Here is a 13,964-nt window from a genome sequence, read left to right on the forward strand (position 1 = left end):
AAGATCAGATCATGTTGTCACGTCAGCCTTGTGCACGTGAGGGATTTCCTTGAGAATATTGCATGAAGAAGATTGATCCTATCTACCTCAGGAATGTGTGAAGTTTCAGTAAACAGTGGAGAGCATGTGATGGGCTATCAACCTTTAGAAGTGGCAAAGAATGAATGATGGAGAACATCTTGAGATTTGTTCAAGATTTTTTTATTCAATGCAATGTGTTTGAACGGTTAGGATTAGACCGACTGTACTGATAACCTAAATGTTTAGGGTTTAGGGTTTATGCTACCGACCTATTTGTTTCCTATAAGGTCGATGATGATTTGCATTGTGAAGTTGTTGGAAAATGTTATGTGTGTATCCAAGTGAAGAGATACTTGATTCTTGCCAGGCCGGAGAAGTGTGTTGTTACCTGCAAAGTGTGATTGCAGAAGTAAAGGAGCTAAAGTGGATCTGCCTTGGCATTGTGTGTTGTTATCAGATCAGTGTATTACCTGTTGACTTCTAACCATTTTAGCAGTTGGAAAATCCCTTGACCGGGTAGCTTTAACAGGCTTTGTGTAAATCCTTTAACAGGGTGACTTAATTCAATGAGTTCTTCAAATCTTCTTGTGAGGTAACCTTTAACAGGGTTCTAACCTTTAACCGGGTATTTAGTTATCCCTTAATCAGGTGATCCCTAGTAGGATCGGTTCCTAGTAGAAGCTATTGTAAAGTCCTTAACCAGATAAGGCTCCTAACATAGTAAACTTCAGAAGAGTTCAAAGAACAACTTGTGGGTATTCATCCCCACCATGGTTTTTCTCCTATCCTATAGTCTCATAATAGGATGATTAGTATTCTCTGTTAAATGCATGTTGATCCAGTGGTCTTTATATTTCTGATGCATTACTTGTTTATGTATATGGGCGAAGTGGAAAGGAGATATTAGGTGTGGTGAAGATATCAGTGTTACAGATTTATGTCTTTCACAGTCATTTTTTGTTTTACCGGTACTACCGAGATATTAGATCGGTGATATTGTTTACCGGTTAGTGCAGTCTCTGTTGTTTGAGTGGTTAAGAAAAAATTTTGTCTATACTGATTCACCCCCCTCTTAGTATCTATTGAGTACTTTCTATTCATCATTATTCATCAATTCGTATCAGAGCAACCTCCAGGTCTTCTGTGTTGTAAGCTTAACCGCTTGAGGAAAAGATCATACTCTAATGATGAAGAGGGAAGGTCCTAAGTTTAACAGAGATAACTTTAAGATATGGAAGAATAGAATGAAGATATACATTAAAAGCATGGGTACTCAACACTGGATCTATGTTGAGAATACTTATGTTGTCCCTACAGGTACTCTCACTAATGATCAAAGAAGAGAAATTCAGGAGAATGGACAAGTCATGGAAGCTCTTATCAGTAGCCTATCTGATGTTGAGTTTATTGATGTTCAAGAAAAAGACAATCCAAAGATGTATGGGATACTCTGGAGTCTATCTATGGTGGTGATGAGCATGTGAAGCAAGCTAAGGAAGAAATCCTTAGAGGAAAGTTTGAAGACATGCAGATGGTTGAAGGAAAGACCATTCAACAATATGGGATAAGGATTCAAACTGTTATTGGAGACATCAAGTGTGTAGGAGGCACAATGGATGATTCCACCATTGTTAGCAAAGTTTTGAGAACCTTGTTACTAGTCTATGCAATAAGGGTTGCCGCTATTCAGGAGTTGAGATCTATTGACAAGACAAAGGTGTCCCTTGATTCTATCATTGCTAAGTTGATCGCTTATGAGCTAAACAATTATGATGGCAGTGTTCAGAAGACTGATTCAGCCTTTAAAGCATCTGCTACACTATCTAAAAAGGGTAAAGAAGTTAGTACCAGTTGTGAACCTAGACAAAGTAGAGATATGGATGATGAAAAAATCCTGATGGAATTTGAAGCTCTTCTAGCCAAGAGACTTCATAAGGGAACTGGTAAATACAGAGGTAAGCTCCCTTTGAAATGCTTTTCTTGCAATAGGATAGGACACATTGCTATTAATGGTCCTAATGGTGATAATAAGGACAAACCGGAGAGGTTCAAAAAGTTCAAAGGAGGAAATAGGAGAAATTGTCTTGTTGCAGTTGATGAAGGTGTTACTGATGATGAATCAGAAGATGAAGAAAGTGAAGACATAGTATTTGTAGCTGTCAAGGAAGATGTGTCAGACAAGAAGGCTCTTGTCTCCCACTTTGATAATTCTAATGAATGGATTATTGATAGTGGTTGTTCTCACCACATGACTGGTGACTAGAGAAATTTTTTGTCTCTGGAAGAGTATGATGGAGGTGTAGTCCAATTTGGTAATGATGCACCTTATATGGTAAAAGGAAAAGGGTCCATCTCTCTAAATGGAAAAAGAAGTGCTAATAATGTGTATTGGGTAGAAGGTCTCGGGCATAACCTTTTGAGTGTTGCTCAGCTGAATGATAATGGACTCTCTGGAATTCAAAGATGGAGTATGTAAAATAAAGGGAAAGAATGGTGAACTGATGGCCACCGGTATGCAGACCAAAGGTAACCTATTTTAGCTAAATGCAAATATCAACCAATGTCTAATGGCTAAGTATGATGACAGTTGGATATGGCATAGGAGACTCTACCATGTAAATTTTGATAACATTATGAAGGCCAGTAAGATCAAGGCAGTTAGAGGATTGCCTGTGCTAAACAAACCAAAGAATCCTTTGTGCAGAGAATGTCAATTGAGGAAAATGTCTTCCTCAACCTTCAAAGGTAAATCTTTCACAGCAGATAATTTACTTGATCTTGTGCATACTGATTTGCGTGGTCCTTTGAAAACTAGGAGTGTGTAAGGAGATAGGTACTTTATGATTCTTACTGATAATTACTCAAGAATGATGTGGGTCACATTCTTGAAAGACAAGTCTGAAGCTTTTGGAAAGTTTAAAGCCTTCAGAGCACTTGTTGAAAAAGAAAGTGGTAAGAGAATCAAATGCCTTAGAACCGATCAAGGAGGTGAGTTCACCTCTAGAGAATTCAATAAATACTGTGAAGAAAATGGCATCTAGAGGCAATTGTCTGCCCCCCGAACTCCACAGCAGAATGGGATAGCAGAAAAGAACAATCGAACTGTAGTTGAAGTAGCGAGAACAATGTTGATTCAAGGAAAGGTTGCTCACACTTTTTGGAGAGAAACGGTGAGCACTGCAGTCTACACTATGAACCGGATACTCATCAAGAAAGGAAAGGATAAAACACCTTATGAGTACTAGACCGGTAAGACTCCTGTAGTAAGTGTCCTACCCAGACTTTTGGGCACACACACAAACAAAAAAAAATTTGAACACTTAATTACATGCATCCTATGCTTAATTAGTTGTGACAACTTAACAAGTTGTTCCAACGAAACCTTAATTGATATTAAAATGGTTTTCTAAAGAGAACGGCGAAATAAAATTTAACTAGAGGCCTTAGGTTTTGATATAACTCCTAGACGCTACAATTAGATTATTACTTACGTAACAATTACAATAACTCCTATTATCAAGCAGAACAAATTAATTTTATAAGGACGATAATAAATTCACTCAAATGTCTCTTTTATTTTAGATGTGAAATGTAATACTTAATCATATCAACCTCTACTATACAGTCATGAATATAATTACTCGATTCAATAAGTATTTACCTAGGTAAAGGTAAATCAAGTGTTCCCCAACACATTGATATTATTACCTCATCATTTATAACTTAATTAATTCTTAAATCTATTAATTCAATATTATTACAATTTCAATGTATTAATATTATCGAATTGAATAAATAAATTTAAAGTGTCGAGCAACATTATGATAACTGAATGATCTGATAAAAGTCTCCACTCAGGGATAACAAGGTTTGCAAGATTTAACCCATTAATTTATTTTAATTTAGAGCAAATATATTATGCCACTACAACATCCCCTTAAATTAAATATTTAATAACCTATATTAAATTCTTCCATAAATATCATTAAAATTTCAAAAAAGTATTTATATAACTTAAATCATATTGCAATATATTAATCCTCCAAACATTAGGTATTAAATATTTAATACTCAACATTTAGATTACCTCTAGATTTTAAATTTGATATTTAAAGTTTGCGAAAAACCCAACAATAAACTCCTTTAATAAATTTACTCCAAAGAGTACATTATTTCTCTATAAATTAATCACTCCCCAATTTAATAAATATTGACGTTAGAAATACTTTTTAAACTAAATTTTAATCCCCATACTATTTAAACTTTTTACTAAAAACATTTACCCAAATATAAATAATTCATTACATTTTCCATTAAATTTCCAACTAGCCTACTAAACTAAATAATAACTTAAGTTAAATGAATAATTCCATTTCAAATTCTTAGAGGGACATTTTTCCTCCCCTATTCTCATTATTTTATAATTATACCTTTTTAAAACCCTAATTAGGGTTTGTTTTATTTTACTTAAAACTTATCCCTTATCTCCTACTTTTCAATAACTAACCCTAACTTGAAATTGGGTTAGGGTTTATTTTCTTTTCTGAGATTTTTTTTTCCTTGTATGTAAGGTGTGTGTGTGTGTGCAGGTGGGATGGCTCGGAGGAGGCGCAAGGTTAAGCGGCAGTGGTCTGTGAGAGGGGGACGAAGTTTACTTCACAGAGGGACTGAGGAAGGGTGGCCACAGGGCACCATTGTGGATACCCACAATGGCAACCCTGGGCGTCTCCCACTGTGGTTGTCCATAGTGGCGAACGTGGCTCCGTCCACTGTGGATACCCACAGTAGCCGCATTGCCCTAGCTTTTGTATTTTTATTTTTTTTGTTAAAATTTTAAAATTATATATATATATATATATATATATATATAACTATTCTATATATTTTTTATTTTTATTTTTATTTGATATATATACAGCAACATAAAAAGAATGTAAAATATTGGCTAACTGGATAAAGACAAATCAGCAATATTCAATAGATGTACATTTCATTTTGTAGATTAAAACGTATAAACCCCTATCCTGTATATGCATATTTGGACTGATAAAAATGAAAGGAGGTGGGACTAACCCCATTATTATTATTTTTTGTTTTTATTTACTTAACTTGCAGATAGGAGGAACAATGCATGTACAGATATATATTGTATATCTATATGTTTCATTATGCTTATTTAAATGCATGCAAAGTTTCTCTAACATTTCAATATGTAGGGACATCATAAAAATAGTGACTGTCAAAGGCAAAATTAAACAGCAATATAATAGTTATCTATTTTATCATTTCTTTAAAATAGGTTTAAAGTAAAATTCTTTTTGATAAGAATATAATAGTCTTTTCATAAGAACATTAAAGTGGAATATGGTAGGCTAGATTTAATGTATCTCTTTTCATTTTAAATCTCTAAAAGTTAACTATAGGAAAATATTATTTTATCTACTTTTTTCTGCTTTTTTTTTTGAGTAAATGACAAAAGTAAATAAAACTTTTAGCAACATTAAAATAGTCTAGAAAACACTTAAAAACATTATCAATATGTACAATGCAAAAATTGTTATACTTCTAAAAACTGTTTAACCATACTTGCATTCGGAATAAATAAATCACTAGGACTAAATATTTACTTTTATCTTACTAACATTCCAGCTTTTCTAATTCACAATATCTCCATTTTACTTTCTGCACTTTTTTTTTTGGTTAAATAAATGACAGAGATAACCAAATGGCAGCATTAATATAGTCTAGAAAACACTTAGAAATATTAAAAATGCAAGGCTATTAGTTCCTCTAACATCCTCTTAACCACATTTTGCAATATCAACTTAACAAAGAATACATTTCTTATAAAGAAAATCTGAGTACAATATGTCCACTTTTTTTACAATGGGTGAAATACCCAACTAGTCTCTCATTCCTAATAATGAGAACTTAAATAAATAAATACATTTCTTTTTTCTCAAAATAAATACAACATAAGACTCTTCTCTTTCACTTCTGCAACTAAAATAAAATCTACAAGACCATTTCCAAGTTTTTCCTTCAATCCCTTCCCAAAGCAACCTGCAATACAAAATCTTAAGGTTGTGACCATGGAGGGCTCACCTCCCAGCCTAGGCTTACTAGAAGCCACCCCCGGGCTTGGAGAACCAAGACCTAGACGGGTTACACTCAACAATACACAAACAAGCATGGGAAACTAAAAACAAACACATTCCCCTCCCAAGGCTAAACATCATCACATAATGTGATTACCTTTTATATGGGTGGAAGTGGACCAAGTACCTTGAGGAGATCTGCAAGATAGTAGATCACAAGCCATCTCATGGCAACCAAGAACACATCACAAGTCCTGCAAGATAGTAGATCACAAGCCATCTCATGGCAACCAAGAACACATCACAAGTCCTACAAGATAGTAGATCACAAGCCATCTCATGCCAACCAATAACACATCACAAGTCCATCTTGACCCAACATCCTTATGACCGCCAAGGCATACATGCCATAATTTCTCCCCTTATGACCCCCAAATGTATAAACAAAACTATGCAGCAAGGGTCACATAAACAAACCCTTGAGATCACTCTCTTAAAGAGAGCCTCTCACTCTAAGGTTGTCAAACACCTTCCACCCCCAAGACCACTTTGCCCTCCCAAGGGGAAGATGGCCTTGGATACTCCCAAAACACAAGAAAATGCATACAAAAAAATAAGAGGAAGATCACATAAATATCTTCACAAAGGAAATACAAGGGAAGCAAACAGCTTCATTCAAGCAATCTTTCAAATAAATTTTCAACATACAAAGTAAGAGAATGAACCAACCTTGAATCTAACAAGGGTTTACTAGGGATAGTTGTTGGCATTATGTGAACTGGCATGAAGACATAATGACATTGTATGTTGTCATTGATGTCAATATGTGTTATGAAGTGAACCAGCATATGTGATATGTGAGAAGAGGGAACTGGCATATGTATGAACTGGTTTATATGCCAAAGTGAAGCAGTATATTTGTTCAAGATGAACCAGCATGTCAAGGTGAACCGGCATGTAGTTATGGGAACCGGCACATGGAAGCATTGTATGACTACCGGTTGGTAGGTAGCTTCCACTTCAGGATTTTCAGTTGGATTACCTCAAGTTTGTGTGACTCAATCAGTGATCTTCGTGTGATGAGTTAATAGTATAATGGAGGATAGATCGTGTTGCCACGTAAGCTCTGTGCGCATGAAGGATCTTGCATAAAGAAGACTATTCCTATCTACCTCGGGAATATGCGAAGTCTGTCAAACGGTGATAACGCATGATGGGTTATCAACCGCCATGAAATCGATGGAAAATGGACGATGGAGAATGTCTTGAGATTGATTCAAGACTGTTGCATTTATTGCAATATGATTCAACGGTCAGGATTGAACCGCTTGAATTGCTTAACCTAACAGGTTTAGGGTTTAGGGTTTTTGCTATTGACCTGTTTGTTTCCTATAAGGTCGATGTTGTGTTTCTTTCTAGGGTTGTTGGCAAAAGTTGTGAATGTGTATCCAAGGGAAGTGATACATGATTCTTGCCAGACCAAAGGAGAGAAGAGATACCTGCAAAGTGAATGTGCAGAAGGAGAAGAGGAGCCTAAACGGATTTGCATTAGCATTGAGTGTTGTTAACAAATCATTGAAATTCCTGTTGATCTCTAACCACTTCAACAGTTGTAAAATCCCCTAACAGGGTAGCCTTAACTGGCTTGTTGCAAAATCCCCTAACAAAGTTGTCCTAATAGGCTTGATTCAAATCCCTTAATCGGGTAACTCGAGGTTAATGAGTTCTGAGAAGCTATAGAGCTCTGGAGATCCTTTAGCTATTGAATTCTTGAAATCCTCTAACAAGGTGACCCTACCGGGTTTAACCCTTAACCGAGTATTATTGCTATCCCTTAACTGGGTGATCCCTAACAGGATCGGTTCCTAGCAGAACCTATTGTAATGTCTTTAACCGGACAAGGCTCCTAATAGAGCGGACTTCAAAAGAGTTCAAAAGCAACTTGTGGGTATTCATCCCCACTGTGGTTTTTTCCTAGTTGGGTTTCCACGTGAAAAATATGTGTGTTATCTTGTGATGCTTTGTTCCTGTTGATCATATGATGGTTCTGTGTTTTATGCCTGTCTATAAAGCATACTGAACTAACTGTTGTGACGATCAAAGGATAGTTTACCTGTTCATGCATGAGGGTGAAATGGTAGTGTTGTTTTGAGTTAAATGAAAAGCTAAGTGTTCAACCGGTCAATGCTTGTTTTAGACACTCTTGGCTTTACCGGTTGCAGTCTATGTTGATTAAGTATTCGTGTTTGTCAATTGTTTGGAGTATTTGCTATCAAACTGGTTTTGGGCTATATTTGTGTTTGTACTAATTCACCCCCCCTCTCAGTACCGGTTTGGTACTAGTGGTTCATCATTGAGTTATCAATAGTTTGGGGATGAGCAGCCCAAATCCACACTTCTTTTCTCCAACAGTTAGCCAAAATTCCCTTCCAAATTGGTTTCAAAATTGCAAGATCTCATCTCCAAAGATGGAGAGTGGGTGATTAACTTCCTAAGTCTCAATCTCTTGCCTAAGAAGGCTTCTCTCACTCTTTCCAACCTCTTGGATAGAGTGAGAGTCTCCCCTTAGTTGGTCTTACACACTCCCTAACCAAGGCACCTCAAGAAGAGGAATGGAATGGGGAAAAGGAATGACACATACCAAGAAGATTATCCAACCAAGAATGGCTCTCCTAAAGATGAAATTTGGCCATCTAGGGAAAACCACTTTTTTGGGAGGTTAAACAAGTCCTACAGGGTGGACACCTAGCCAGATTTGGCCTTCACCCATAGGTACCCCCTGAGGCCCATTAAAAATGCTCCAAAACTGACTCTAAGAGTTGGTTTAACCCTTTGAAAGTCCACCTGAAGTTTACCTACGGGTCAACTCTAAGTTGACCCTCCCAATGTCTCACTATCCTAGATTTACTTGGGACCTTCAAGGATAATTTGGAAATATATCATTGGTAAAAATAAATTTCACAAAAGGTGACATGACAATGCCAACTCAACATACAACATATGTGTCAAGTGACACTACAAAAAGGAATTCCCCATCACAATTACACACATGGTAATTGTCCCATGTATGATTTAAACCAATTAATAAATACAATTTACACACATGCAAACATTTACATTTATGAATAAAATACGATACATACGGGGTCTTGTCTCTCCAAATAGACAACCCCTAGTTTTACGAACGTACATAGGTCTAGGATTGATTCTCCATAATGTTTCCATGGTCACATGGATAACTTTCCTATGCATCTCAGTTACACATTAGTAATTCCCAAATAGCCTCATATAATATTAAACACACAAATAAGAATACAAATCAATCACTTTGCATACAGTGGACATCATATAAATCAATTTACCATTAAACAATGCAATCCATATAAAGCAATTATCATAATCCACTTAAATTCCAACCATTCATAAGGCATGCATCATAATAAAGTCCTGCAAATTCAGATATAGTTGGCATATGTCATATCAAGATTATCAAATTAGTGGGTCCTATAGGATCTAAATCCATAACACATCAAAATATGCACTGCAAGGTAAAATGCTTCATAACCTGGTTTAATTACTTCTCTCTCTAATCTATCCATCTAACATAGCTCATCCTATTGAATTTTTGCATTTATTAATATGGTCAACCTTGGTCAACTAAGTTATACAGAGCTTGATCGGGGAGGGGCTCTACAGTAAGCTACTTTAGAGTGTTAAGCGCAAGTGTTATATCAAGAGGAGTGAACACCAAAGCAAGTTTCATGCAAAATATGATGAGGGAATATTCCTAGGATATTCCACCAAGAGCAAAGCTCTCAAGTGTTTCAACAATAGGACTCAGAGAATTGTTGAAAGTATCAATGTCACAGTTGATGAAACCTCTAAGAAACCTTAGGAAACCGGCAGTGAGCAAGTGGTAGATGAACCGGTTGTAACCTTCTGGGAAATGGTTGCAAAACAGCCTAGTACCAATAATTGTGCTCCTATACCGGTAGATGTTGATGTTGATGAAGATGAGGATGAAGAGGAAAAGAAAGAGGAAACAACTAAGATTATTCTTAGGTATGTAAAGCTGAATCATGATCCAAAGAAGATCATAGGAGATAAGGATGCAGGAATTCTTACAAGAAGAAAGGTTAGAGAAAATTCTTGCATGATCTCTGAATTTGAGCCTAAAACATTTAGAGAGGCACATAAAAATGAAGACTGGATCAAGGCTATGGAAGAGGAACTTGACCAGATAGAAAAGAATGGTACATGGTCTTTGGTACCCAGACCTGAGCATAAAAATGTTATTAGCACCAAATGGGTTTTCGGAAACAAGCTGAATGAAGATGGCACAGTGGTAAGACACAAAGCCAAACTGGTGTGTAAGGGTTATGCTCAAGAAGAAGGAGAAGACTATGGAGAAACCTTTGCTCCAGTAGCCAAATTGGAAGGAGTTTGAAAGCTTCTTGCATATGCAGCCTTCAAGGGATTCAAAGTGTATCAGATGGATGTAAAATCTGCATTTCTAAATGGAATACTTGAAGAGGAAGTGTATATAGAACAACCAGATGGGTTTGCCCTATCAGAAGACAGTGATATGGTGTGTAGGATACATAAAGCCTTGTATGGATTGAAGCAGGCACCTAGAGCATGGTATGAATGCTTACACTCACATCTTATAAAGATTGGATTTGAAAGAACAAGTGAAGATAGCAATATCTATCTGAAGTCAGAAGGAGATCAGATCCCGATCTATGAAGTGTTTGTTGATGACATAATTTTTGGTGGAGATGACAAGATGAGTCATGCATTTGCAGATGAGATGAAGAAGGAATTTGAATGTCACTAATTGGAGAGATTAAGTTCTTGATTGGACTACAGGTTCAACAAATGAAAGATGGTATCTTTATCACTCAGTCAAAGTATGTCAAAGAGGTGTTGAAGACCTTTGGCATGGAAGACAGCAAACTGGTTGGTACACTGATGGTGACCAATTGTAAATTGTCAAAAGAAGATGACTTAGTATTGGTGAATGAGAAGGAATATCGATCAATGATTGGTAAGTTACACTATGTAGTACATAGCAGACCAGACATTGCACATGCAGTGGGCATTACTGCACGTTTCCAGAAAAGTCCAAGAGAATCTCACTTGGTAGTAGTCAAGCAAATTATTAGATATCTGAAGGGAACTATTGACTATGGATTATGGTATCCATATAGCAATGATTTCAATCTCAAAGTGTTTACCGATGTTGATTGGGCTGGTAATGTGGACCACTGGAAAAGCATAACCGGTGGTGTATTCTTTCTTGGTGGTAGACTAGTTTCATGGATGAGTAAGAAGCAGACTTGTATCTCTCAGTCTACAGTAGAAGCAGAATATGTAGCAGCATTTATGAACTACACTCAGACAATTTGGATGAAGCATGTATTAAGTGGTTTCAAAGTCCTTGTATCTAAACCGGTGAGTATATTTTGTGACAACACTAGTGCAATTAATATTTCCAAGAATCCGGTTTTGCATGCTATAACCAAGCACTTCGAGCTCAAGTATCATTTCTTGAGGGAGAAGGTTCAAAACAAAGAAGTCATATTACAACATATTTCCAGTAAGGAGCAGTTAGTAGATATATTCACCAAGCCTCTACCAAAGGCTACATTTACCTATTTAAGAGGTGAATTAGGGGTACTGCCCCTTCAAGAGGTGAACTAAAGGTTTGTGCTCCACATCAGTCAGGTATTGCATTGTCAAATCTTTTTAGGATTGGTTTGTTGAAGGATGCTACTCCTCAGGGGGAGCAGCATAGTGGAACATAGTTGTTTGTGCCTCCACTTTGGCATTATTATCAAAGGGGGAGAAGATGTGAAGTGGAGAAGATATCTGTAGTATTGGGGAGAAGATGTGAAGTGAAGAGATATCTTTGTATATTGCCATCAATGCCAAAGGGGGAGATTATTGGCATATGTGCAGAAGTTTGATGACATGATGATATTGTATGTTGTCATTGATGTCAATAAGCTGAAGTATGAACCTGTATATTGAAGTAATAAAATTGGCAAGAGAATCGGTATGATGATGTGAACCGGTATATGTGAAAAAGTGAAGCGGTATGTTTGTTCAAATGAACCAATATGTTGGAATGTGAACCGGTATATGTAAATTTTTGTATCAGGGTTTCATTTGGTATAACTATCGGTTGGTAGTCTCAGCTTCAAGGTTTCTGGTTGATGCATTTTAAGTCTGTGTGATTCGACCGATGATATTCTATGATGGGTTAGCATTGAAATGAAGATCAGATCATGTTGCCATGTCAACCTTGTGCGCATGAAGGATTTCCTTGAGGATCTTACATGAAGAAGATTGATCCTATCTACCTTGGGAATGTGCAAATTTTCAGTAAACGGTGGAGAGCATGTGATGGGTTATCAGCTTCTAGAAGTGGCAAAGAATGAACAATGGAGAACATCTTGAGATTTGTTCAAGATTTTTTTATTCAATGCAATGTGTTTGAATGGTCAGGATTGGACCGACTATATTGATAACCTAAATTTTTAGGGTTTAGGGTTTATGCTACCAACCTATCTATTTCCTATAAGGTCAATGATGATTTGCATTGTGAAGTTGTTGGAAAATGTTATGTGTGTACCAAGTGAAGAGATACTTGATTCTTGCAGACCAAAGAAGTGTGTTGTTACCTGCAAAGTGTGATTGCAGAAGTAAAGGAGCTAAAGTGGATCTGCCTTGGCATTGTGTGTTGTTATCAGATCAGTGTATTACCTGTTGACTTCTAACCATTTCAGCAGTTGGAAAATCCCTTGACTGGGTAGCTTTAACAGGCTTTGTGTAAATCCTTTAATAGGGTGACTCAATTCAATGAGTTCTTCAAATCCTCTTGCAAGGTAATCTTTAACAGGGTTCTAACCTTTAACCAGGTATTTAGCCATCCCTTAACGAGGTGATCCCTAGTAGGATCGGTTCCTAGTAGAACCTATTGTAAATTTCTTAACTGGATTTGGCTCCTAACAGAGTGGACTTTAGAAGAGTTCAAATAACAATTTGTGGGTATTCATCCCCACTGTGGTTTTTCCGAGTTGGGTTTCCACGTGAAAAATCAGTGTCATGTGTGATGCCTTTTCATGTGATGATTAGTATTCTCTGTTAAATGCATGTTGATCTAATGGTATTTATATTTTTGATGTATTACTTGTTTATGCATATGGGTGAAGTGGAAAGGAGATATTAGGTGTGGTGAAGATCTAAGTGTTATAGGTTTATGTCTTTCATAGTCATTCTATGTTTTACCAGTAGTACCCTGATTTAGACTGGTGATACTGTTTACCAGTTAGTGCAGTCTTTATTATTTGAGTTGTTGAGAAAAGTTTTTGTCTATACTGATTCATCCCCCCCCCCTCTTAGTATTTGTTGAGTACTTTCAATTCATCATTATTCATCATGGAGCTCCATCAATTTGGTGGACTTCACAAAGATATCTTGTGCTTCGGATTGAGGAGTGAGGCTACTACTTAGGGGGAGTAGTCAGTGTTGTGGTTCAGTGGTTCAGATTTGGTTGTTTGTCCAAAAGGAGAGAGATTATCTTGTAAAAGGGAAAGAATAATGATTTGTATGTGCCTTTTGCATTGTTGTCAAAGGGGGAGAGAAGAATGTGAAAAATGCTATGGGTGAGATAAGCATGTAAAAATCTATTGTATCATGTGTTGATCTCAGGGGAAGATTGTTGAGAGTTACAAGAGATTGTTGGTTGTTAATTTTTTTATTTGCATTGATTATTTTTCACATTCATATGTTGCCATCAATGCTAAAGGGGGAGATTATTGGATATTGTTGAGAAGTTTG

This window comes from Cryptomeria japonica, chromosome 6 (assembly GCF_030272615.1).
Source record: "Cryptomeria japonica chromosome 6, Sugi_1.0, whole genome shotgun sequence".
NCBI lineage: Eukaryota > Viridiplantae > Streptophyta > Pinopsida > Cupressales > Cupressaceae > Cryptomeria > Cryptomeria japonica.